Source organism: Macaca fascicularis, chromosome 8 (genome assembly GCF_037993035.2).
Source record: "Macaca fascicularis isolate 582-1 chromosome 8, T2T-MFA8v1.1".
NCBI lineage: Eukaryota > Metazoa > Chordata > Mammalia > Primates > Cercopithecidae > Macaca > Macaca fascicularis.
In genome coordinates this window covers 126846627-126873927 of record NC_088382.1, presented here as the reverse complement: position 1 = coordinate 126873927, position 27301 = coordinate 126846627, and the positions used below count along the sequence as shown (strand labels likewise).

Here is a 27301-nt window from a genome sequence, read left to right as displayed (position 1 = left end):
CCTTATTTTCTTATGAGCTCAGCGATACATTTTAAAATTCTCTTTTCCCCAGCATTTCTAGTGTTTTGCTGCAGGAAGATTTTCTGGCTATATACTCTACCACACTGGCAGAAAACAAGATCTTAGCTGAGACAGTGAGATGCACTTAAGACCAAAAAAGAAAACAAAACAAACATTAAAAAATGCAAATTAATTTTTTGTTACTAATCGTGCAGTTCTCAAAATATGTTACTTTTCTAATTATTAGTTCCTGAAAGAATAGCTACTACCATATAAGTGCTTTATTTATAAAATCAGGAAATTCAGTCTGATATTATACACTACAATATAGAGAACTTACAACGACTTACAATAAAATGAGAAATTAAAAATAAATCAGACTGTGTTAACGTGTGTTTAATGTATATATGATCCACTTATTGAAACATGATATCAAAAGAAAACTATATACACCAAGCATTCTTCAAATGATTTGTCAACGGTTTCAAGAAAATGTTTTGTTTTCCGTCTCCTAGTTATATCAATTACTGAGAAACGAGTCTTGGAATATCCAGCTACATTTTTGGATTTGTCCATTTCTTTTTAATTTTATCAGTTTTTGCTTCATGTATTTTGAAGCATTGTTATTAACTGCATAACTACTTAGGATTAAGTCTTTTTGAATTGAGTCTTTCATCATTATGTAACATACCTCTTTATCCCTCATAAGATTTTAACTCTGAAGTCTACTTTGTCTGATATTAATACAGCCTCTCCAGCTTTTTCAAAATTAGTGTCTGCATGCTATATACTTTTTCCATTTTTACTTTCAACCTATCTATACTGGGTCATCAGACTTTTCTCCTAAAGGTTCAGATGGCAAATATTTTAGGTTTGTGGTCCATGTGGTTTGTTTCATAACTACTTAATTCTGCCTTTGTAGCATGAAAGCAGCCAAAACAACTTGTAAATGAACAGGCATGTCTGTGTTTCAATAGTTTATTTGTAAGAACAAGTGCTTGGCTCATGAGCCATAGTTTACTGACCCCTAACCGATGTCATATTTGATGTGACTTTCTTGGATAGATGATATAGGGAAGCAGTAGAAACTGAAATTTTTTTAAAAAACAGGCTTATCACAGAATAAACCACACATATTCAAACTGTGTAATTTGATAAGTTTTGACATATAGACCCTTTATCACCATTGTATTAGTCCGTTCTCATGCTGCCAATAAAGACATACCTGAGACTGGGTAATTTATAAAGGAAAAAGCTTAATGGACTCAGTTCCACATGGCTGGGGAGGCCTTACAATCATGGTGGAAGGCAAAGGAGGCAAAGACACATCTTACATGGCAGCAGGCAAGACCATGTGTGCAGGGGAACCGCCCTTTATAAAACCATCAGCTCTCATGAGACTTATTCACTGTCATGAGAACAGCATGCGAAAAACCAACCCTTGTGATTTAATTACCTCCCACTGGGTGCCTCCCATGACACATGGGCATAATGGGAGCTACAGTTCAAGATAAGATTTGGGTGGGGACACAACCAAACCATAGCAACCACCATAATCAAGGTAATGAGCATACCATCATCCTCCAAATCACTGTGCCTCCCGCGTCTTCCTGTCCCCCACTCACCCCCAGGCAGCCATTGATCTGCTTCCTGCCACTCTATATTTGTTTCCACTTTATAGAATTTTATATAAATGATATCATCTAGTTATGTATTATTTTTGTCTGGCTTCTTTCACTTATATAATAACTCAAACTTTATCCATGCTGATGAGTGTATAATAGTGCATTACATTTTATTCCTGAAGAGTACTACATTGTACGGATATGCTACGATTTATTCAATTATTCACCTGTTAGTGGACATTTTGGCTATTTTCCATTTGGGGCTATTACAAATAAGGAAACTTTAAATATTTGTGAACAAGCCTTTCACAATATATACTTTCATTTCTCTTTGGTACAAATACCTAGGAATGGAATGACTGGATCATATGGTATATGTATGATTAAAATCTTAAGAAACTGCCAAACTGTTTTCAAAGTGGTTATACCATTTTCCACCACCATATTTAATGTGAATACAGATAGGATTAGTTTTCCATCTATCATTGTGCTGTTTTTTTCTTTTGCTTCTGTTTTTCTTTCTCTTTTGCCTCTGTTTCTGCTCCCTTTTGAGTTTTGCTTCCATTTTATCTCCTTTTTTGAATCGTTAGGTATATTTCTTGATTTTACTATTCTAGTGGTTACTTTTTGGTTTCTAGTATACATTTTAAGTCATCACAGTCTATCTTCAGGTGATATGATACGACTTCACATTGTGGTATAAGAATGATATCGTGGTATACATCCATTTCTACCCTGCAGATGATTGCACTCTTATTGCCATGCAATTTATTTGTACCATGCATTATAAGCCCCATATTACATAGTTAATATTTTTGTTTAAACTGTCATTTATACACAATTTTAAGGAATATATATTGTTACCAATGTCTTTACTATTTTCATTGGTTTTCATTCCTTTTTGTAGATCCACATGTCATCCTGGTCCCATCATCTTTCTGTCAGAAAGATGTCCTTTAATATTGCTGTAGAACAGACTTGTTGGTGATAATTTTTTTAAATTTTTGTGTGTCTATTTCAACTTCCTTTTTGAAAGATATTACCACCAGGTATAAAATTCTAGTTTAAAATTTTTGTCTTTTCAATAATTGTGTTCTTGGAAAGAATAAGTGTTCTATAACTGCTGGGTACTGAATTCCATGTTTGCTTATTAGATCTAATTATTAATTCAGTCATTAAAATGTATTATTATATTGTTTAACTGTTTTATCCTTACTATTTTTTGTCAGCTTATCAATTACTAATTAATGCATGAAAACCTATGTTTATGGTAGTAGATTGGACATGTTTTTCCTTTAAAGATGCTAAATATTGTTTTCAATGAGGACATATTAGGCTCATAAAAGTTTAGAACTATAATTATATAGTAATTATATCGTTATGATAGAGACTTCTAGTGCTTGCTCTTAATATTGTTTGGATATTTGTCCCCTCCAAATCTCATGTTGAAATGTAATCCCCAGTGTTGGAGGTGGGGCTTGGTGGGAGGTGTTTACATCATTCACCCCTCATGAATGGCTTAGCATCATCCCCTTGGTGATGAGTTCATGTGGGACCTGGTTATTTAAAAGTGTGTGGCACTTTTTGTCGCTTTCTCTTGCTCCTGTTCTGGCCATGTGATGCACTTGCTCCCCCTTCACCTTCTTCCGTGATTGTAGGGTTCCTGAGGGCTCCCTAAAAGCAGATGCTGGAGCCATGCTGGTACAGCCTATACAACTGTGAGCCAATTAAACCTCTTTTCTTCATAAATTACCCAGCCTCATGTATTTCTTTATAGCAATGCAGAAATGGATTAATGCATATACATAATTCTTCTCTCCTTCTGGGTACAGTAGAGTATAATAATCCCCTGACTTTCTGAAATAAGGCAAGACTAAAAGTAACTAGTTCATACAAAGTGTCTATGAGAAGAAGTAAATGCCACTTGCAGGCTGAAGCATTCAATTTATAGCATGAGACAATCCAGTGCTCTCTTACCTTTCCATGGCAAAAAGAAGGTTACGCATTTCTGACAGGGCCACTACAAGACAATAGAGGCTCTATCAGCCTGAGTTTCTGGATGATTGTGTGGAATAGTATACCATTCTGACTTGTAGTGGTTATACAATATGAGTAAAACATGTTAAACAGGATGAATTTGGGGCTAATTTTTACTGAAGCAAAACCTTTCTTATGTCACTAATATATGTAGTGATTCCTTATCCCCAATGAGGCTTTTATCCTTAATAAATTGCTTATGCTGTATTTTGTGTTATACATGAAACAACATTAGCCTTCTTTTAATTTGTAGTAGTTGGGTGAATTTTTTACTTGTCCTTTACTTTTAAACCTTTTTTGTTTGTTTATTTTGTTTTGTTTTAAATGTGTCACTTGTAAATAATAGAATATAATAGGATTTCAACTCAATTTTTATTATTTCAACCAAACATTCAAGTATTCATTTAGTTACTTATGAGCACTAGGCCCTATTCTAGATACCTGGAGTATAGTAATGAACAAAGTAAAATTGTGTCTGTAATAAAACTATGAATATCTCTCTTTTACTGACGATGTCATAATTTCACCTTCACTGGTAAATCAGAATGTGTCTGAATAAAATTTGGTGTGTAACTAAACTGTATGTAATTTCCATTTTGTAGGTATACAATTTAACATTAGTAATTCTGTGTGGCTTAAGCTAACTAGGTTATCAATTATTTTCCCTTAGCATCAAAGCTATTTGATGTCTGTCATTGCTATTGAGAAGTTTCATTTCAATGTCCCTATTTCTATTAAAGGTAATTTATTTTTCTCTTTTTAAAATTTTTAATTTATTATTTTTCAGTATTGTTCTACTTATGAATTTTTAGATCCCTTTCTTTTCTTATTTTAAAAAAGTTAGCAGCTATTTTCTTAAATGAATATTGCCATTGTCTTATTCTCTCTAGAGTTTCCGTAGGAATTCCTATTAGATGTATGTTGGACCTTCTCATTTGTTTGCCTTCATTTCTAAACATGGCTTTCCTATTTTGTCTCTTATCATTCATGATGCATTATTTTTTCTCAGATACATGTTTCTGTTCATTAATTCTATTTTAGTTGTGTTTATCTGATGTTAAGCACATTTATTGAGTTTTTAGTTCCAGTGGTTATACTCTTTTTTACTTCTCCAAATTTTATTTATATTTCCAAATATTTTTATTATTTTCATGTAATGTTTTATGTGTATTTGATGTTTTGATTCCTTTCTTTAACTCTCATTAATCTTAAATATGATTATTTTATGTTCTTTTTCAAATTGTCATTCAAATATCTCAAGTTTCTATGACACTAATCCCACTGTTACCTTGTGCATTGCCTCTAAGCCTTTAAATTGTTTCTTCATATGCTTTCTTATAACAAGCTCATTGTTAGGTGATATATTTTGTTATTGTTTTAACTGAGTATTTTGTGTGACTTGAATTCTAGAAGTTTCTTTCAAGGGTTAGTTTGCATTTGTTTCTGACAGGAACTACTTGAGGCCTGTTGAATTTTGGGGTTAAGGTTTCCAGGTTACATGAGTGGTGTAGTTCAAAACATACACCTCAATGCAACATAAATCTTGAATTTGTAATTATTTTTTCTGTCATAAGCCAAGCCTAGACAGACAACAATCTTTGTTTTCTACTTGTTACAATCCATGATGTTCACAACAAATGCAGTTCTTCAAGGGTCCCAGAAGTATGCAACAGTCTTAACTCCAACTCCTAGCCCTGTGTGTCTGTAAGGCCTCACTACTTATGCCTTCCACATCATAAAAACCCAAAATCATGGTTGACTGATACCACTACTTCCTTCTCCTTATTCTTCTAGAAAATCAAGAAGTAGGCAGACAATTAAATTTAGAACTAAGGTAGATATATGGGGGTAAAATGCTGCCAGTTCCTAGTAGTACAAAGGTTAAAACAAAAGGAACAATCTTCAATCTTTACAGTTGACACAGGCAAAGTTTCCTTGGATAGATCACAAATAGCACAAATCATTTAAAAATTGATAAATTGGAATTTATTAAATTTTAAAACTTCTGCTCATTGGAAGATAGCATAAAAACACTAAAAATACAAGAAATATATAATTGCAATCCACATATCTGACAAAACACTCACATCCAGAATCCCTAAATAATTCCTACATCTCAATAATAAGTCAAAAATGGGTACAAGATTTGAATGGACTTCACGATGATAATCAATAAGCAAGTGTAAAGATGCTCAATATCATTAGTCATCAATGAAATGCTAATTAAAGCCAAACTGAGATCCCATTATATATGTCAACTGGAATCCTCAAACATTGCTTAATGTGAAATGGGACAATCACTTTTAAAACATGATTATCATCTTATATAGTTAAATATATACTTATCATATGACCCGACAATTCTAAGTTTTTACCAAATAAACAGAACACATACATCCACACAAAAACTTATATTTAAATGTTCATGGCAGCTTTATTCATAATAACCAAAATAAACGAACAAACCACAGATACACATAACATGGATTAATCTGGAAAAAAAAAAATGCACTGCAGAGCAAAAAAAAGCCACGCCAAAAGAATATTTACTATATACTTCCCATTTATCTAAATTAGACAGCAGTAAAAACTAATGTATAACAGCAGAGATCAGATCAGTTATTGCCTGAGATAGAAGAATAGAGGCTAGATTCAATGCAAAGAGATACCAGGAAGCTTGTTGGAGTGATAAGAATGCCTTAAATATGGTAGTAGCACATGATATATTTTTTGTCAAAACTTAAAACTGTATACTTGAGTGTAGTTTACTGTATATAAATTATATAACATAACTTATATACCTAAACAAAACTGTAAGGATGATAGTAATTTATTACACCAGTGGTAAAACAACAGAGTGATTCCAGCAGCAAAGCTGGTGTTGTTGTCACTAAACTGCTGCCTCAACATCCCTTAGCTTCCCTAATACCAGAAAAATAGGTGTTCTCAGAGCTTGAGAAGGAATTATGGCCTGTGAAAGTATTGAGTGTCCCCCTGTTCCACAGAGCCTGGATGTAGAAAACCAGACAGGTAGTTATTTTCATGGTCATTCTTGTTTTCTGTAGCGGGCACTGGGCCAGATTTATGTCTAGGATTGACCAAGTCAAAATTAGGGGAACTCGAGTACATGAGTGAGAAAAATGAAAATGAGTCCTGTCCTTAGAAACTTTCAAGATTTTCTATGACAACATACTTTATTGAGATACACAGTTCTGTTTTCGCATATTGTAGCAAATCCTTAGACAACTATCAAAATAACACTTCCCTTCTTCCTCCATTTCTTCATAGTTAACTGATACTAATTTGTTTTCTGGCTTACAGTGGGATTGTTAATGACTTTCCTATTTCAGAGTCTGAGCCAGAGACTCCAGGTCACCAGGCTTTTGTATGGGCATCTAGAGCAGGAGTTGGCAAAGTTTCTTTTTTTTTTTTTAATTTTAAAATATTTTCTTGATAAAAAATGCTAAAGGTCATCTGAGTCTTCAGCGACTAGTAATCTTTATGCTAATGGAGAGCCATGCCTTGATGTTGACAGCTGCTGGCTGATCGGGATGGTGGCCACTGAAGGTTGAGTTGGCTATGACAATTTCTTAAAATAACACAACAATGAAGTTTGCCACACTGATTGACTCTTCCTTTCACAAAGAGTTTTCTGTAGCATGTGATGATTTTTGATAGCATTTTACCCACAATAGAATTTGTTTCAAAATTGGAGTCAGTTCTCTTAAACTCTGTCACTGCTTTCTCAACTAAGTTAATGTGATATTCTATATCCTTTGTTGTCATTTCAACACTGTTCATAGCCTCTTCTCCAGGAGTAGATTCCATTTAAATAAATCATTTTCTTTACTCATCCATAACAAGCAGCTCCTCATCCATTCAAGTTTTACCATGAGATTGCAGTAATTCAGTCACAGCTTCGGGCTCTACTTCCACTTCCAGTTCTCTTGCTGTTTTAACCTTCTTAAAGAGACAGATAGTAAATATTTTAGGCACTTGGGACCAAGAAGAAATATCAACGGTATTACATAGGTACTTATATAACAATTTGGAAATACAACTATTTAAAAACATTTTTAAAAATTTGGTTACAAGCCATAAATAAACAGGCTTTTGGCTGGATTTGGCCTTTGGTAGGTCTCGTAGTTTGTCAACCCCTGATTGAGGAGAATTAAAGTGCAGTTGTCCTTAGGGACCTCTTTCCTGGGGACCAAAGAGAGGAGGACAATGGTGGTGAATTCCAAGAGTGTGGAGGAAGCCAAGTTCCACTTCTGTGAATTACCTAGGGTTGACAGTACCTTTGAGGGATGGGCTAGTACATGGATTTCAAAAGGGATGGAGTGGAAAGCAAACACCAACGACGGTGGCCTAGGGAGCCATTGGCAGAGTTCTCTGTGTCCCAGCTTAGCACCAAGTTGGTGAAAGCAGGTACATTTAATTGGACTAGGAAGCCCTGGGCAAAGATCTTGGGCTTCCCTTCCTGGAGGGAAAGCCCTGATGCCATGAAGCTGAAGGACCCCTGCTCAAGCTCACTGGATTACATAAGCCATTTGGGACTCTGAACAACCAAGGTGAAAAGAAAACTCCTTAATAAAGACAGATATTGGCTATTCCATCATAGTTCTGGGGGCACTCAGAACCAAATTTATTCTGATTTAAGAAAACAAAACAATGTAATATCTGATGCACATGCATATTGTAGGAAAAAAATCTACTGCATATCATTAATTGACACCATATTTTCAGAACCAGCACACTACTAATTTAGAAGCAAGATAAGTTATAAGCAAGCTTGTTATATTGTCCAGACTCCATGAACTATTTTATAGCTGGGGCAATTAGCATGAAATGAGCAAAACTCTCAATACTTTCTGTGGTTTTCCCACTCTCTGTCTCCTACCGAAAAAAAGAGGCATTATAAATCTTAAATAGCGATATCATATCATGATCTAAAAGTGTCACTCAGCTTCTCATGGAATTACAGTGAAGGAGCAGTCGGCCCTTTTACCGTCAAAGACAACTGTCAGCTTCTGCTCTGTGGATGTTTCCATTGCTGGGCCTTATTATTTTTCTTACCCTTGTTGAAAACATGCACTCCTCTATCACAGCCTTCTCAGGTGCTTAGTAGATTTTGCCATGGAGACCACAGTGGCAGCTTGATGCCTGGTGTGTGAAATAACATGTCAGCATCCAACCTTGCTCAGCAATGAGAATTGGCATTTCTAGGAGCCCAAATTCTCCAGAGTCAGTGCCTTTTGCTGAGAGTGGATAAATATATAGATAAAAAGAGCCTTTATCGCTCCTATTTCTTGTTTATTTGATTGCATATTGTGTTGTTTTGATTTATAATCCACCCTCAAATTCCTGGTTTGGTAGTATCTATTATCTGTGGTTGTCACTTGCAAGAATTGAGCTTTATTTTCTTTACTGCTCTTATGTACCAGTGGTGGGTGAGAAATGGCCTTCTCTGTACTTTTATTTTCACAGGCTATCCATAATAAAGTTGACAGGGAAGTCCCTCAAATGCACATATGTAGTGTGTATAACACAAAGGGGAAAAAAAGAGCCTGAAAGAAAAAATAATGAATACACCTTGAGCACTGAAATAAAAGGAAAGAAGAAAAACATGCTGAAGTCAGGTTTTTGTAGTTAGAAACAAAGGGAGGTTAAAGAAATGTCAAGACACCTGGCTCCCCTGCCACTATGTTAATTTAATATTTCAGAAATGAATATCTTCATGTTTAAAACAGTGATTATAATTCCTCCCCTACCATTTTATTTTGAAAGTTAGATGGCGTGCAGTACGCGGCACTTTGAAAGTAGCTCTGCTAGCTTTGCCCTGCTAATAATTAGATAGTACATTTAAATTGAATCACTGGAGAATGTTTAATTGTTGAACTCTTTACAAAGCTGAGGATAAAGTTTAGGGAGCTATAGGGGATCATGTAGCAGCCAAGGGCTAGCAACAGTGAGGACCCATTACCATTCCTAGCCTTGAGCTGGTGAGAAGTGTTTACCAGTCATAAGGAGGGCGGGCATGGAAAAGCTCACCTAGCAGGAGCTGAGTTCAGTAGAGAGATCCAGTGGACCCTTGGCAACTTAGCAGGGAGATAGGCAGAAAAATACCCCAAACTCACTCACTTCATGTGGCCTGATCTGCTTGTGTCCTGCCTCCATTCCTACCACTACCCAGATTAGCAGACAAGTCAGAGAGCAAGAATGGCTGTTAATGCAAAGGCAGGGTAGAGAAAGGTGAAGAGCAGATGGAGGGGGCAAATGAAGACATCCAGAATGACAACAAAGACGGCCTTCTTTCCTCCTTTCATGCCTTCCACTTAAGAGTTTTGGGTAGGTGGGTAGATAGACAGATAGATAGATAGATAGATAGATAGATAGATAGATAGATAGATACATACATACATACATACATACATACATACATACATAGATATAGATAGATCAGGGGTACATGTGCAGGATGTGTAGATTTGTTACATAGGAGGAGAACGTGTCATGGGGGTTTGTTGCACCTATTATTTCATCACCCAGATATTAAGCCTAGTATCAATTGGTTGTTTTCCTGATCCTCTCCCTCCTCCCACCATCCACTCTCCGATAGAGCCCAATGTGTGTTGTTCCCCTCTGTGTGTCTGTGTGTTCTCATCATTTAGCTCCCACACATAAGTGAGAACATGTGGTATTTGGTTTTCTGTTCCTGCGTTACTTTGCTAAGGATAATGGTCTCCAGCTCCATGTCCTTGCAAAGGACATGATCTCATTATTTTCTGTGGCTGTGTAGTATTCCATGGTGTATATGTACTACATTTTCTTTATCCAGTCTATCATTGATGGGTATTTGGGTTGATTCCATGTGTTTGCTATTGCGAATAGTGCTGCAATGAACATATGCATGCATGTGACTTTATAAGAGAATGATTTATATTCCTTTGGGTATATACCTAGTAATGGGATTGCTAGGTTAAATGGTATTTCTGACTAGGTCTTTAGGAATTGCCACACCGTCTTCTACAATGGTTGAACAAATTTACACTCCTACCAACAATGTGTAAGTGTTCCTTTTTCTCCATAACCTCGCCAGCATCTATTATTTTTTTGGTTTTTTAATAATGGCCATTCTGATTGGTGTCAGATGGTATCTCATTGTGGTTTTGATTTGCATTTCGCTAATAATTAGTGATGTTAAGCTTTCTTTCATATGCTTATTGGCTGTATGTATGTCTTCTTTTGATAAGTGTCTGTTCAGGTCCTTTGCCCATTTTTTAATGGAGTTGTTTGGTTTTTTCTTGTAAATTTTATTTAAGTTTCTTATAGATGGTGGATATTAGATCTTTGTCAGACGCATAGTTTGCAAAACTTTTCTCCCATTCTGTAGATTGTCTGTTTACTCTATTGATAGTTTATGTTGCTGTGCAGAAGCTCTTCGGTGTAATTAGATCCCATTTGTCAATTTTTGCCTTTGTTGCAATTGCCTGTGACATCTTCATCATGAAATCTTTGCCCATGCCTATGTCCTGAATGGTATTGTCTAGGTTGTCTTCCAGGGTTTTTACAGTTTTGAGTTTTACATTAAAATCTTTAATCCATACTGAGTTAATTTTTGTATATGGTGTAAGGAAGGGGTATAGTTTCAATTTTCTGCATATGGTTAGCCAATTCTCCCAGCACCATTTATTAAATGAAAAGTGACTTAGCTCAGAGTAATGAAGTGGGAGAATAAGTATCCTGTAGGAATACTAGGAAGTCTTCCAGAGGGATGAGATATTTCCTTGTCTTCATTATTGCCCATCTTGCTGCTTGGAACAGAGATGTGATGGCTAGAACTCTTTAGTCATCTTGAACCATGAGGACAAGGTTGGTACCTTAAGAATGGATCAAAGACTAATAAGCTGGAAAGGTGCAAGATCCCTCATAATCAGGCCTGAACTTTTCAGCTGTCAAATATTTGTTCAATGAGTTTAAAGCATTATTGAGTGTTCTTTTTTCCTATCTCTTTTTCTTGAAGCTACCAACGCTTCACATTATTTCTTTGTTTATTTCTTTCATTGGACTTACCACTATCTGAAATCCCATTTATGGATTTGCTCAGTTATGCATCGCTTGCTTCCCCTCATTGGAGGACAAGGCTCATATCAGTCTTACTCACTAAGTCATATCCAGCCCCTAAAACAGTTCCTGACACAAAACACAGGCATTCAATAACTACTTTGAATGAATGAATGATTTTTTTTTTTTTTACTTTAGTTTTACTGCAGGTGGGAATGTTTACCCGTGAGTCCAATTTTCTTAATGATTTTCTTATTCCCCACTGGAATATTCACAGTGAAGAGCCCAGCCACTATGACTGTTCAGAATCAATGTAAAAAATATTTCTACAGTGGAGTGACTTTATATTAGGTTCATTGAAAGGCCGGGACTCTGTTGGAACCTAGGACCTAAAACTAATGTAGTCATGCACTGTCACTGTATCAATCGGAAGTCTGAAATTAAATTTCTGTATTAAGTTGGTTTTATACCTTTTATAAGGGTCAATTTGGGTGTTTTTCAAATAGATTCTTAGACGAGGATACTGCTAACAAAAATCTACAACAACTCCCCGAAGGCCAATACACGCAGTTACATTTAGGATTTAATCCTGTGGGGCTCTTTTGCAATAATTAATACTATGGGGAGTTTTTCCTTCAAGATAAAATATTCTGTAACTCTTAATGAGTACACTCTGAAGCTTGTCTATAGTGCAGCCTTTTCAACTCCTTATCATGTAATTCAACTCTAACTTTGTCCACTCAGTTTTGTTCTTAGTCTTCTGGTGGCAGTGAGGGAAGGAATGTATAGTTTGTTGATTGCTTCTGAGTTAGAACCTCTTTAATCATCTCAATTGCTCTAGCTGATTTGGTTTGATTTAGTTTGCTCCTACAAACTATAGGGGCTGTTGACAGAGGTGCTTGGGATGTGGGTTTGTGAATCGGGCTGTATTCTCAATCTAGATCCTTCATAATTAGATATGTACAGGTATATTTATAATAAGATTTACAAGAGCTAACCCTTACTTAGCATATATCAGGCACTCGTCTAAACCCATTTCATGTGCTATGTAACTCAACCATCTTACCAAGAGGTACTATTTTCATCTCCCATTTTACAGATAAGAAAACTGAGGTAAAGAGAGGTACCTCAACAAGGCTGGCCAAGGTCATAGGGAAAACGAATAGCAGAGCTAGGCTTTGAACTCTGGTCGTCCTGACTCCAGAGTCTGTGCCCTCCATCACCATGCTAACATTCCCTCTAGAAATGAAATCTTACTTTGTGAAACACTTTCAGATGTGAGATCTTATTTGATTATTCAAAAAATATATTCAAGAGAGAAAGACAGACAGTGACATTTTCATTTTAAGAAATCAGAACACGGAGATACCAAGAAGTCAAATATTTTACTTAAGGTTATAGAAAATTCAAGATCAGTGCCCTGTAGTGGGACCAGCAGAAACTTTCGAGCTAGTTAGTCTATGTCAAATGTAGGCTCTATTATTACTGGTTATGTGCTTGGAATGTCATCTTACCTCTTTGAGCTGTAGTTTCATCATCTCATCACCCATACAATGAGAAGTAGAGCAGGTGTCTCCATCTTGGTACTATTATCATTTGGGCTGGAGATAAAGCAACATTCCTGGCTTCTATTCATTTGATGCTAATAGCATAACTTTTTTCACCTTTTCACCCCCAGCTATGACAACCCAAAATGTCTCCCGATATTACCAAATGTCGGGGGTAAATAGCCTCTAGTTGAGAACTACTATCTCTACCTCACAGTGTATTTTCAGGTATTAAAGAAAATACATATAAAGTGATGGGTGCACAGTGTTTCCTTGGTGAACGTGAGCTAGTATTAATTATACTTGAGCTTAGCTCATTCTTTGACCAGTGTTTTTTCCATAGCAATAAGGACAGCACTTTCACAGATTGGTGGAGGCATCAAATGAATCAGTGTATATGAAAATGACTGGTTGTTACTTAAAACTCATATGCCATATTGAAGCAAGATCAGACTCTGAAGTGTAATACATGAATTAAAATGGTTCATTCTTTGCAGTGCTCAAGTCGATATTCCATGTTGCACTTGCTTAAGGCAATAAAAAGTCCAGAATATACACATGTATACACACACCCAGCCCCAAGCTAATTCTCTAGTTCACATTATGGGCACAAGTCTTGGCTCTGGATTGAGTACTGCTACTTCCAATTATAATTACAGTGATTTCTAGTTTATCTAGTATTAGGGTTTTGAGTTCCATGGAAACCAAAAGCTCTTGATCTTTTTTTTTTCAAATTCACTTCCTATCACAGCTCCCCAAGAGGCCTTGTTGCACAGAGTCGTCTATCTGCCTTTGGTCATTAAAGGATTTCAGCCAAAGACAGTTGCAAAGTATTGATCGTAGCTATTTCTGGTCTTCTTTCTCTACCAGTAGTTGAATAAAGTAAAGAAGGGAAGTTCATGTCACAGAGAAGCATGGAAGAGGATAAGACCTACCTAACAGCATCTTTTGCTGACAGAAGCATTTGAGACTCCATTCAGCAGCCTAAAAACGTTTTGAGTAGGTTTATTTATTTTTTCACAACTTTCTGTTGTAACAGCAATATCTCTGATTGTATATCTTCAAAGTTCTTTTTACCTCCCATTTATTTAACAGGCAAAGGCATAGGGGATCATCAACTGCACTGGCATCATTCCTCATGGATTTTTAATTTCTACACTTTGCCATAGGAAGAAGCAAATGAAAGCACCCATGCACAAAACACTTTAACAGTTTTCATCATACACAAAGCAAACCGTGCCAAGATGTGAGCATTTCTGGCTTGCCTCTGCTCCTGGACAACCCCTATTTAAAAAATTTTCATATGTTCCCTACATTTTTCCTTACAAATGTCTGTCCCAAATTTGTCCTTTGATAATTGCAGTCTCTTCCTTTCTGCTGGCTCCTTTTCTTCTTATTATCCAATTGTTTAATTCTAATTCCTGGTATATCACTCACTTCTAACCTCTTGAAATTTAGCCTCCACCTTAATCATCCTACTAAAATTGATCTCTCAAAGGCTATCCATTAATAGACTCCTATATATATCTTGAAGTCTACCAAAGCTGAGTCATCCACCATTCCCTTTGGATGGTATCTTACATCTGTACTTTTTCCTATAGTGTCAATACTGTCTACATGCTCATATTCCATTCTGATTCACCAAGACTGTCATTAGCTACCAGGGTTTCTTTGTACAAATTAGAAAATGACAGCTCCTTCTCCAGGTCAATTGTTCTCAAACTGTGGATCCCAGTACTAGCAGTACCAGTTTCACTTGGAAACTTTTTAGAAATGCAAATTCTCAGCCCTACTTGGACCTACTGAATCAAAAACCTTAGGGGTAGAGACCAGTAATCAGTTTTAACAGGTCGATTGGGTGATTCTGATAGATGCTAAGGAGGGAGAACATTGTTCCAGGGGAATGGTGACAGAGTTGCCAACAGGAGAGGAAGGTAGATTTCAGCTCCTATCGGCATCCCTTAGCCAAGCTCCCTTGGCAGAATGGTCCTCCCTAACTTCTGCAGACATAAGCCTGCCTATTACATTTTACTTATCACTTCAATAGCCATTTAAATTAATATTTTAATGACCCAAGAAGAAAAACCATATAAGGGTCATGATAAATATTGGAAAGCATTTTATAAAATGTATAAATTTATTTCTGAAAATAAAAATTCTTAGTAAAATAGAAATAAATGTTTTCTAAAGACATCACTTTACAATATAGATTCTGAAACTCTGAAATAAATCTAAGTGAAGATAAGACACCGTTATAATTTTACAGAGTTTTGAAGATGCTAGCCCTTATCATTAAACAAGAAAAAAGAATGATCTATTAAAATTAATAAAGGGACAAAGTTACTATTTTCAGATAATATAATTTTATATCAGGAAACTAAGATTAATTTTACAAATTAAGTAATACTACTGGTTACAACATTAATATATACAAATCAATAGCTTTCCTGTTTATAAGTAGTAACTACTTAGAGCAAAGATTGACAAACTATGGTCTGAGCACCTAATCCAGCAAAGTAAGGATGGTTTTAATATCCTCATTTATTTATTTTTTTGAGACAGTGTCTTGCTCTGTTGCCCAGGCTGGAGCACAGTGGCATGATCCTACCTTACTGCAGCCTCAAACTCCTGGGCTCAAGTGATCTTCCTGCCTCAGACTCCTGAGTAACTGGGACCATAGGTGTACACCACCACACCCTTTTTTTGTTTCATCTTCTTTTGTAGAGACACAGTCTTGCTATGTTGCCTAGGCTGGTCCAGAATTCTTGGTCTCAAGCAATCCTCCCGCCCAGGGGTTCCAAAAGTGCTGGGATTACAGGTGCTAGCCACTGCGTCCAGACCCTACATGGCAGAGGGACTGTAAAACACACACACGCCTGCACACATATGTGACAGGGTCCTGAAAAGACTGAAACATTTACTATCTGGCCTTTACCAAAAGGAAGTGCTTACCCCGATTCAGAGAATATGATGTTCATATTTCATAACAAAAAGTTATAAAAATATCTAGGAATAAACTTAGTAACAAATGTGTACTATCTATATGAAGAAGACATAAAAATCAGATTGAGGACTAAAAAGACTTGAATAATTGGAAAATGGAAGATTTTTTATTTTGAGTGAGAAGACTCAATGAAATCAGTTCTCCCTAATCATGTTTGTAATCCCAACTACTTGGGAGGCTAAGTAGTTTATCTTTTTAATCTATAAAGTTAATTGGATTTTGATTTAGGCATATTTTATCAAAAAAATCATAAAAGCCTATCTCATGTTTTAAATGTCATCAATATACCAAAATCCCATAAATGTTCAGATCCACTTCAGACATCTCAGACTCTGGATGCATGTATTCCACTCCCTACTTAATATCTTCAATCAGATGATAAAAGATATTGTAGAAGAACATATCGAAGCAGAGCCCTGACTTTCCCTAAGTCTCTCCCCCTGCAGCCTTGTTTGTCTCATTTAGCGCCAATTCTAATCATCCATTGGTTTAGACCAAAAATATCCTTAGAGTTTTTAAAGATGTCTTTCTTTTTCCAATACCCCACATCCAATCAGTCATAAAATACTTCCAATTATACCTCGAAAATATATTCAGATTCCTTCCACTTCTTATAACCTCCACTACTATCACTCTGCTCCATCTAACATCATCTCTCTACCTGGATTACAGCTGCGGTCTATCAACTGCTCTCTTGTATCTGCCGCTACCCCACAATATACTCTTAAAAGAGCAGTCAGGTCATTTCTTTTATTTTTTATTTTTATTTATTATTATTATTTTGGGGTGGGTGGGTGGATGGAGTCTTGCTCTGTCACCCAGGCTGGAGTGTAGTGGTGCTCACTGCAACTTCCACCTCCTAGGTTCAAGTGATTCTCCTGCCTCAGTCTCCCGAGTAGTTAGGATTACAGATGTTCACCAACACGCCCAGCTAATTTTTGTATTTTTATTAAAGATGGGGTTTCACCATGTTGGCCAGGCTGGTCTTGAATCCCTGGCCTCAAGTGGTCCACCTGCCTTAGCCTCCCAAAGTGCTGGGATTATAGGCATGAGCCACCATGCCTGGCCTCATTTACTTTAAAACCTAAGGCATTTCATGTCACTCTACTGGACAAAACCTTCTCATAGTTTCCAATGTTGGGCAGGGTAAAAGCCAACATCCGTGCAATGGCCTTCAGTGTCTGACACCATCTGGCCTACATTCCCCTCTGAACCTGTATCCTAATACTTTCCCTGCCCACTTTGTTCACTTTAGACCCACTGGCCTCTTTGTTATTTTTGTAAGAAACAAGGTGCATACTCATATCAACAACTTTGTGCCTGCTCTTTGTTTGTCATAGAATGTTCATCCCCAAATAGCTAATTTCTGCCTCCTTGAAATCTCCATTCAAATGTCACCTCAGTGATGCCTCACTTAAAACCACCCCCCAGGGCTCCTGGCACCCTGCTTTCCTTTACCTTTCTCTAACGTTCTCCAAGTCCTAATTTCCTATAGATTGTATCCTCTACTAAAACCGTAGGCTCCACAAACGCAAGGACTTTTTCTGTTTTGTTTTCTACCATATCTCCAGGGCCTAGAATAGTGTATGGCACATGGTAAAATTTTCAATAAATAGTTGCTGAATGAATGCAGAATGTGTGGGGAAATTCTGCAAAACAGCATTGAGCAGAATTAGCTCTACCAGATAGGAGTAATTACAAAACTTTGGTATATAAAACATTTTATACTACACAAGAGTATCAATTTCAATGGAACTAAAAAAATGAAGAACTAGAACCAAATACAAATAGAAATTTAATACATGGTACATGTGGCATTTCAAATCAATGGGAAAAAGATGTAAAACTAAAGAAAATGGGAACAAATTGGAAGAAAAATCAAGCTGGGTCTTTATTTCTTATTCCAAGATAAATTAAACACAAACCCCTGAAAATTTTCAAAAAGAATTTGAAGGCTTTTAAAAGCACATATTCTGGTGGTGATTCAGGCAGAAGCAGAGAGAGAAGCATGGCTGACAGAAAAATTAACAACAATAATAACAAAAATAAGCCTTCCAGATGTGCAGCAAAGCTTCCAGAGTGGGAATAGAAACACATTAAGAGTTCTCAAAATGGACTGGAGAAATTACCAAGTGTGCAAGAGGGAGAAACTTTGAATTGCCAAGAGGATAAGACAACTAATGAGACCTCATCCATTTCTTTGCCCTTTTTTTTTTTTTTTCTTTGACAAGGTCTCACTCTGTCACCCAGGCTGAAGTGCAGTGACACTATCTCAGCTCAGTGCAGTCTCAACCTCCCAGGCTCAAGCGACACTTCCACCTCAGCCTCCCAAAGGGCTGGGATTACAGGTATGAGCCACGGTGCCTGGCTTTTTTTTCTGGCTTCATTGAGTTATACTTGACAAGTAAAAAATTGTACATATATGAGGGGTACAATGTAATGTTTTGATGTTTGTATATAGACTTTGTGAAATGACTATTGCAATCAAGCTAATTAACATATCACCTCACATAGTTAACTATTTAGTGTACATGTGTGTGGTACGAATACTTAACAATCAAACTTCTTAGCAAATTTCAAGTATACAGTATTAGCTATGTCACCATGCTGTACACTAGATCACCAGAGCTGACCCATTTCTAATGTCAGAGTCTTTTTCCAGTACCAGAGCCTTTGATCAATAGTTTCATAAAAGGTGTATCAGGGGAGGGTCTCATTAAACAGGATTTATGTGCAAAATGAATTTTGACTACAATTTAGAACTAATGCTTGGAAATAACTAACCTGAATCGAAAAGCCATCCTTTCTCTGAAAAGAATAACTTTCTTATCTCTGAGCAAAAAACCTTTGTTAATCAATATCTTAAGGACTTCAGTTTCCTATTTACTGGTCAGCAAAATGAAGTTAATTTTCCATCATTGAGGATGAAGCCATTCAAGGAAAACCACAAATACTCTCGCTTCTGGCCTTCTTGGGAGAATCAAATGAAAAACTGGCTTTCTAGAAAAGTGCTAATGTCAGTAACCCTGGGCTATTATGGAAGTGACAAACAAATCAATTAGCTTGGTGTAGAGCATGACCTTGGGCTCTGAAATAGAGAGACTTCTGAGAACTGCCAGATGAGCCTCCTTCTGTGAGAAACAGTGTTTTTGGAAAGAGCCAGGCAAACCTAGGTTCTAATTCTGGCTCTGATGCATTCAGTACTTCTGTGACTGCAAGCAAGTGGCTACCTATCCACTGGACTTCTGGAAATAGTAGACAAAATAAAATATTCAATTAATTAACTTCTATTTAACACTTTCTATGTAGCTGACATGTTTGGTGCTAGGAACACAGGGATGAGCAACAGAAACAAAATAGAAAAGAACTGTATGGAGAGTTCACATAATCAGATATTACACAAGTAAACAAATAAATGGTATAATTATGGACAGGGGCTAGAGTCATGAAATAGAGAATAACTGGTTAGGAATAGTAGGGGCACCACCCGACATAGTATGGCCATAGCTCTGCTTAGCATATTCTAAGCAGAAAAAGCTGTAAATGCAAAGATCCTCTGAGGAGACAAGAGCTTGCCACATTGAAGGAAACCAGTGTGACTGGAGCACAGTGAATGATGCACAGAGTGGTGTAAGATGCAGTTATAGAGGCAGACACTGACTGACTCCCATTCTGCCCTTGTTTGCTCCCAATAGTATCTTTGATTACCTTGCATGAGGCTGGCCATGTGACACAGCTCTAGCCAATGAGATGAGGCACAATTCCCAGTGGAGAGCCTTTCTGTCTAAATTGAAAACAGTATCAAACTCTTACATTTGCCCTTTATACGTCTTTATTCTTGCCTAGAACAGTGATGCAGTATCTGGAGATGTAGCAACCATCTTGTGACCATAAAGACAAAAACTCCATGATAAAGAGAGCATAGAAGAAAGATAGAAGGGGCCTGGGCTCTTGGATGAGTCTCTTGATTATCTGCTCGGACTTCCTACTTTAGAAAAAACTTTACACAAGAAAAGTTGGTCTCTTCCTTTACTGACTCATTTTGTTGAATTTTCTTTTACCTAACACACAACCTCTATTCCTAGCTGATATAGTTGTAGAGGTTAACAGAAGGCAGACCATGCATGGCAAAGAGTGTAGAATTTAAGGATTACAAGCACATGTACAGCAACCAATTACATTCAATGGCACATTTTAGATTTTCAATAAGTGATTATTCCTACTATTAAAATGGCAATATTTACATATTTGATGCTAATTTCGAAAAATAAAAATCTTAGGTCAGCTTTTCATACTACTACAAATAATTTTTTTCTCCAAAGTCTTCTCTATTCTCTTCTCCAAAGCAAAATCTCAGAAAATTACCCATAATGTACATTGGGTCAACACTAGTGTATCATGCTACATTAGGTGCCAGTGATTAAACTGACACCATCTGGACTGAAACATGTTGTCTTTGCCTGATGTCAAAAGAGCAAAGACAGCAGAACTCATATTCAGTGTGCTGGAAACTTCTAAGTATCAATCCACAGAAGGCTGCTGAGGTTGAGAAAGCATAATCCCAATAGTCACAAATAGCTCAGAGTCCTGGAATTAGCCAGTAAGCCTAAAGGAAGAAATGAACACAGCTTGCAGTTTCAGGAGATATCACTTCCCTATAGGTGAGAAGTGAAAAATTGGCATCTCTCCTCTGCTCCCCAGCACAGACAACCCCCAAATGGGATGCCTGAGAAATGGGATAAAGTGGAAATCTGAACCTCCATAGTTGTAACATGAGGCCCCTAGCAACTTGCATCAGGATTATCATCAGCCTGTGATACATACAATACAATGTAATACACATATATAATTTGAATGTTTAGGTGCAGTGGCACAGGAGGGTATCTGCAGAAGATTCTCTTCCATTTCAGAACTGGTCAAGAATAGCTATAGAAATACTGTTTGTCAGTTGTAAGATTTATAAAATAAGTTTACAAAAACTGAAGTTTCTTTCATTGGACAGCATAAATACACACACACACATATATATACACACACACACAGAGATATGTATATTTGTACACCTATTTTATGTATTTACATATTACATTTACATATAGATACATATATGCATGTGTGTGTGTGTATATATATTCCTGCACAAATATATTTAAAAGCATCATAAATTCATCTCTGTAAATTACCAAAGATGGTGGCAGATATTGTTTAATATGTTTCAGATTAAAATTCACTGAGATAAAATGTATCTGTAAAATTAAGTAAAAATCATTATGGCAGTGGGCCCCAAGTCCAAAGAAGGTCCAAAGAGGGAAGCCTCATGGGTAGATAAAGTAAATATTACCCTATCCTGAGTCTAATATCTGGAATTCAAGACCTGGAACAATCACTTTATCATCTCACTCAATGCCCAACAAAGAGGGTTAAAACTTCAAAAACACCCAAGATGAAGAATATGCACATTCTCCTCTACCTTAGAATGTCACTGAAAACACCCCCTAGTCAATTCACCTGCCAATGAGCCTGATGTGATGCTTGTACTTACCCCATCACAAGGGAAAAGATCCCCCATGTGAAAGTTACAAGGGCACTGGGGAGAAGGGACAATGGCCACCTGTGCAGAAGCCACCATGCCTCTTTCTCTGTTCTCCACCATCTTTAGTAGCCCTAGGGCAAAGCTATCTAGTGCTGACAAATGATAATTTTGAAAATCAGACTCCAAACAGGAGCCTATGTATTTGTACCTAAGGATATGTTACACATGTGTTTATATACTTTATGAAATGAGCCATTATGAATATGCAGTATGCATAAGAAACTCACCAAAATCTTGCTTCCTGCTGACTTGCTAGCTAGGCAAGCTGAGCTTTTTGGAAATTTAAAAAGCAAACTAATTTGCAAAATAGATAACAAGGGCTTCCACGTGATTCTCAAGTATAACTTTCAATTTACAAGTCTTTTATCTGTCCTCACTTTTCATCTGCCCTTCTTTTCTTCAACATAATTTGAACCTAAACAGATCTATCAGCATGAAGATTCTGAAGAACTGCCTGAAGTCTTCCCAAAAGAGTATAGAACTGTCTATTTGGATATTTTAAGGCACTTTTAATTGTAGGAAAATGGTCTCTGGATATCTGCCATAGATTATATGGATTAGTGAAATTCATTCAGCTCAGGCATAACATGAAATATTAATAGTAGCAGTAGTAATGGTAATAGTCGTAGTAGTAATAGTCACCATGTTAATCACTTTACATACATTTTTTCACTAAATTATTTTTACATTCTGTAATATGGTCATTTAAAAGCTGATGAAACGGGGTCAGGTTTATCAAAACCACATAACTAGTACATGTCAATGGCAGAAATGAACCCAGGTTCACCTCACTTCATTGCTCATGCTCATACCTACCTCTCCATGTTGTTTCTAGAGACACTAATCATGCTAACTTACATGTTGCACAGAAGCTATTGTGGAAACCACTGGACCAAGATTATTGGTGACTTTACCTACAGATGCTGAAGCCACAGCTCAGAGGGAAACAACAGTAGGCAGGCAGGTTGAAACACTGGTACAGGAGAACCACACACCCTACTTGAAGCATAGTGCAGCTAAGACACCTCTGTGACAGAAAGACACACTGGCATATGTGGTAATAAGATAGGCTGATTCTGAGCAGGAAGCACTAACAACCACTGGAGCAAAGACCAAAACAAAGTGACAGATGACATCCAGGTGTAGACAGAGATGCTTACCTGGAATGTAGCACAGAGAGGTCAGGTGCCACATGCGTTACCTTGAGCAGTATCAGCACTCAGATAATTGTAAGTAATAACACCCCTAAAGTGTCAACTTCTAGGTGAATTCTTACACACTATGTGCAACAGAAAATGTTGTTCACCAGGCCAAGTGGGTTTGTAGAACACACAGTAACCAATCTTTTAAAATTATTTTTAACTAAATAATTTCTGCAGATTTTACATTAGATTCATTGTAGTTCAACCATCAGCTTCTGTCTTTGAGAGCTACATACTTCAGGAGATAGACACAGCAGCAGCTACTGGGATCTACAATAAAACATGCCAGAAGTATTGTCATTCAACATTCTCCAAGACTTGTACATCAGGCCCATATTGGTAAACTTGGAACTGTGTCTATTACTGTGTAACACATGTTCACAGTAGATTTGAATTCATCCATTCATTTATTGATTCAGCCAATATTTCTCCAGCATCTATTAAATGTCAACACCATACATATACTTACAGTCAATCTAGGGTGGGAGAACATTTTAAAAATATAGAAATGTATGTTTAATTGTAAATGTGATTAGTGCTACAAAGAAGTCCAGGATGCTATGGGAATTCAATGTAGGGGATCTAAACTCGGCCTAATTGTGTGTAATTTAAATTAAGACTTGAATGGGAGTTTTACTTTTGTTCTGTAAGGAAGAAAGAAAGAATCTTCGAAGGAGAGAAATATGAAGTTCCTGAAGGAGAAAGTTGGAATTTCTGATACATGGGAATGTGGCTGGAGTATGAACAGAGGGAAGGAAGAGTGGTGTTAAAGAGACTAGAGAGATGGATTGTGAGAGAAGCCATTAGCAACCACATTTGGCATTTCAGACGAATCTAAGGACACTGAGAGGTCACATGAAGGGTTTTAAGTTTGGGTATAACATAGTAATGACAAGCCAGGAATGCTTCTGTATTTGTTAACTTTACAATCTGTTAACTCTACAATCCTACTAGGTAGATAAACTGATCTCCTCTATCAGATGGGGATGTTCAGCCTTAGAAAATTTCAGTCACTGATGTTGGACAACCAGCAGAAAAGCCGAACAGGGATTCACACCCGGCAGCCCGGCTCCAGAACTGAGCTGAACTGTTACCTGACATTGCCTCTAATGAGCAGCTTTGTGCTTCAGAGGGCAGCAGATTGTTAAACGTGTTCTGAATATATTTCTTCAGTTGGATGTCCGTGAATGAGAGTAGAATAGGATCTCAAGAAGAAATCACTAGATATCTATCTGCCTTGGCTGTGTACAGCTGGTGGAGGCCTTTTGACAAATGTGAACATCACAACCAGAAGTACTTTCTGCACCTATTAGACATTTTGCACTTAAAAGCCTCTGAAAAAAAATGGAAGGCAGTCCATATTTCAGCAACTTCCATTAAGCTGTCATGTACCTTTCCCACACTTCCTGTCATATGGCAAGCCTTGGATTAATAAGATCTTCCTTACTTAGTGAAAGTGCTCTTCTCTCATTTACCCAGCCATCCTGTATTCTACTCCTGATGTCATAGTGCAATAATTTGAAGGTGAGAAGCACAAGTTCAAACCCAGATATTGAGCCCTTGGGTGGTTCTGAATCTTAGCAACTGTAGCCAACGTTTTAAAGGCTAGAAACATACTGAGTTTTACTTCCCCAGGACCACCTACTATGGAAAACTCTTCCCCACCTAGCTCCTGAGTGTGAGAAATAAGGGAAATAAAATACAAAAAGCTCATTGTTTAGTTGTGCTTTGTGTATTTTTGCAAGTGGAAAATTCAGAGAATATAGATGTAGAACTCTTCAGTAAGCGTATTTTAACTAAGCATTTTAAGCTGTTGAAAGTTTCATTCAAAGTCTGTTTTTTAAATAGTAATATATTTGCAATACAAATACAAGTTTTCACTCATCCTACTAAAAATTATATGCATATACATACATATATGCACATGTACATATATATGGAGATATATGTGTACATACATATGCACATATACTTGTGTATATGGAAACAGAGTTTCAATTATTCCTCCTACTCTAAGTCACTTGTACCCACCAAATGTCTCCAAAACAGGTAAGTTCTGTTATTAGTTTCTTCTGTACCCATCCAGAGATTGAATTTTTCCTCATTCTTACACAAAAGGGCATACTATGCACACTATTCTGCAGCCATTGTTTTTCACGTAACATAAATATTTAGGAAGGGTCTTCACTTTTCTTTAAACTGTTTGTCATATGTGATTATTGAGCATGTGGCTAGAACAACTTTTTGTCTTTTAATAGCTTGAGATAGTATTCACATCACATAATTCACTCATTTAAATTGTATAATTCAGACCAGGCATAGTGGTTCAGGCTTGTAATCCCAGCAATCTGGGAGGCTGAGGCTGGAGGATTGCTTGGCCCAGGAGTTTGAGACCAGCCTGGGAAACATACAGAGACCCCTTCTCTACAAAAAATAAAATAAAATTATCCAGGCATGGTGCCATGCACCTATAATCCCATCTACTCTGGAGACTGAGACAGGAGGATCTCTTGAGCCCAGGAGGTCAAGGCTGCAGTGAACTGTGATCACACCATTACACTCCAGCCTGGCCAACAAAGCAAGATCTCATCTCCAAATTAAAAAAAAAATCTGTAAAAAATAAAAATAAATTGTACAATTCAGTGTTTGTAGTATATTCACAGAATTAGGTACAATCACCACAATCTAATTTTAGAATATTTTCATCACCCCCTGCAAGGAACCCTAATGCTCATTAGTAGTTAGTCCCCGTTCACTCCCTCAAACTCCTCTCCTTTAGTCCTAAGAAATACTAGTATATTTTCTATCTCCACAGATATACCTATTCTTGACATTTAATTTAAATGGAATCAAACCATTCATGGTCTTTTGTGAATAGCTTCTTTCATTTAGTATAATGTTTTCAAGATTCATCCATGTTGCAGCATGTAATATTCAAACATTTGTCTTTGAGCTTCTGTATGTTTCATTTCTCTTGGGTTTATACATGGGAGTGTAATTGCTGGGTCATATGGGTAACTCTGTGTTTAACATTTTGAGAAACTGTCAGTTGTTTTCCAAGGTGGCTGCACTATTTTGCATTACGAGCAATATATGAGGTTTCCAACTTCTCCACATCTTCATCAACACTTATTATTGTCTCTTTTTATTATAGCCATCCTAGTATATGTGGAGTGGTATCTCGTAGCTTTGATTTTCATTTTCCGAATGACTAATGATTTCGAGTTTCTTTTCATGTGCTTATTGGCTTTTTGTATGCCTTACAAGTAATGTCTATTCAAATCCTTTCTCTATTTTTAAAATGGGTTATTTGTCTTTTTATTAATAAGTTGTAATAATTCCTTATACATTCTAGATAAAGTCCCTTATCAAACACATAATTTGCAAATATTTTATTCCATTCTGTTGACTTTTCTGTTCTCTTGATGGTATCATTTGTGACACAGAAGTTTTAAATTTTGCTGAAGTCAAATTCGTATATTTTTGTTTGTATTTTTGGTGCTATATCTAAGAAATCATTTCCTAACCCAGCTCCATGAAGATTTACTCCTAGGGTTTCTTCTAAGGGTTTTATAGTTTTAACTATAGATCTTTGATCAATTTTGAGTAAATTTAAGTCTTTGATTTATTTTGAGTGAATCTGTGTGTATGATGAATGAAAGAAGTCCAACTTCATTCTTTTATGCACATGGATATCCAGTTGACCCTATATCATTTTTTTAAAAGACTCTTTCTCCCTTAAATTGGTTGGCACCTTTGTTGAAAATCAATTAACCATAAATGTAAAGGTTTATTTTTAGATTCTCAATTATCTCCCACAATGAGTTATATGTCTATTCTTAATGATAGTTCTGCACTGTCTTAATTACCATTTTCTTGTATTACATTTTAAAATTAGGAAGTGAGAGTCTTCTTACTTTATTTTTCTCTGTTAAGATTGTTTTAGTCATTCTGGGCCCCTTGCACTTTCATATGAATTTGGAAGTGGCTTGTCAGTGTCTGGAAAAAAAAAAAAAGCCAGGTGGGCTGTTGTTAGGGATGGCACTGAGTCTGTAAATCAATTCTCAGAATAAGCCTTCCTTAACAAAATTAAGTATTCTGGTCCATGTATATGGGTTGCCTCCATTTACTTAGATTTTTAATTGCTATCAACAATGTTTTTAGTTTTCAATGTATAAGTCTTACCCTTGTTTCCTTTATTTCTAAATATTTTATTCTTTTTGATGCTA

The 27301-nt window shown here is 36.5% G+C and overlaps 1 long non-coding RNA gene across 3 annotated transcripts in view; it reads left to right on the top strand.

Annotated features, from left to right (window-relative positions):
• The window catches only part of LOC107126522 (uncharacterized), a 560621-nt gene that overhangs the window by 302764 nt on the left and 230556 nt on the right, over positions 1-27301 (top strand). For 2 of the 3 annotated variants that reach the window (XR_012416603.1, XR_010577462.2), the window contains one exon: positions 18509-18625. The exons of the other annotated variant lie outside the window; for it this stretch is intronic. This is a non-coding gene — a long non-coding RNA (uncharacterized lncRNA). The remainder of the gene's footprint in view (positions 1-18508; positions 18626-27301) is intronic. 3 annotated transcript variants of the gene reach the window in all.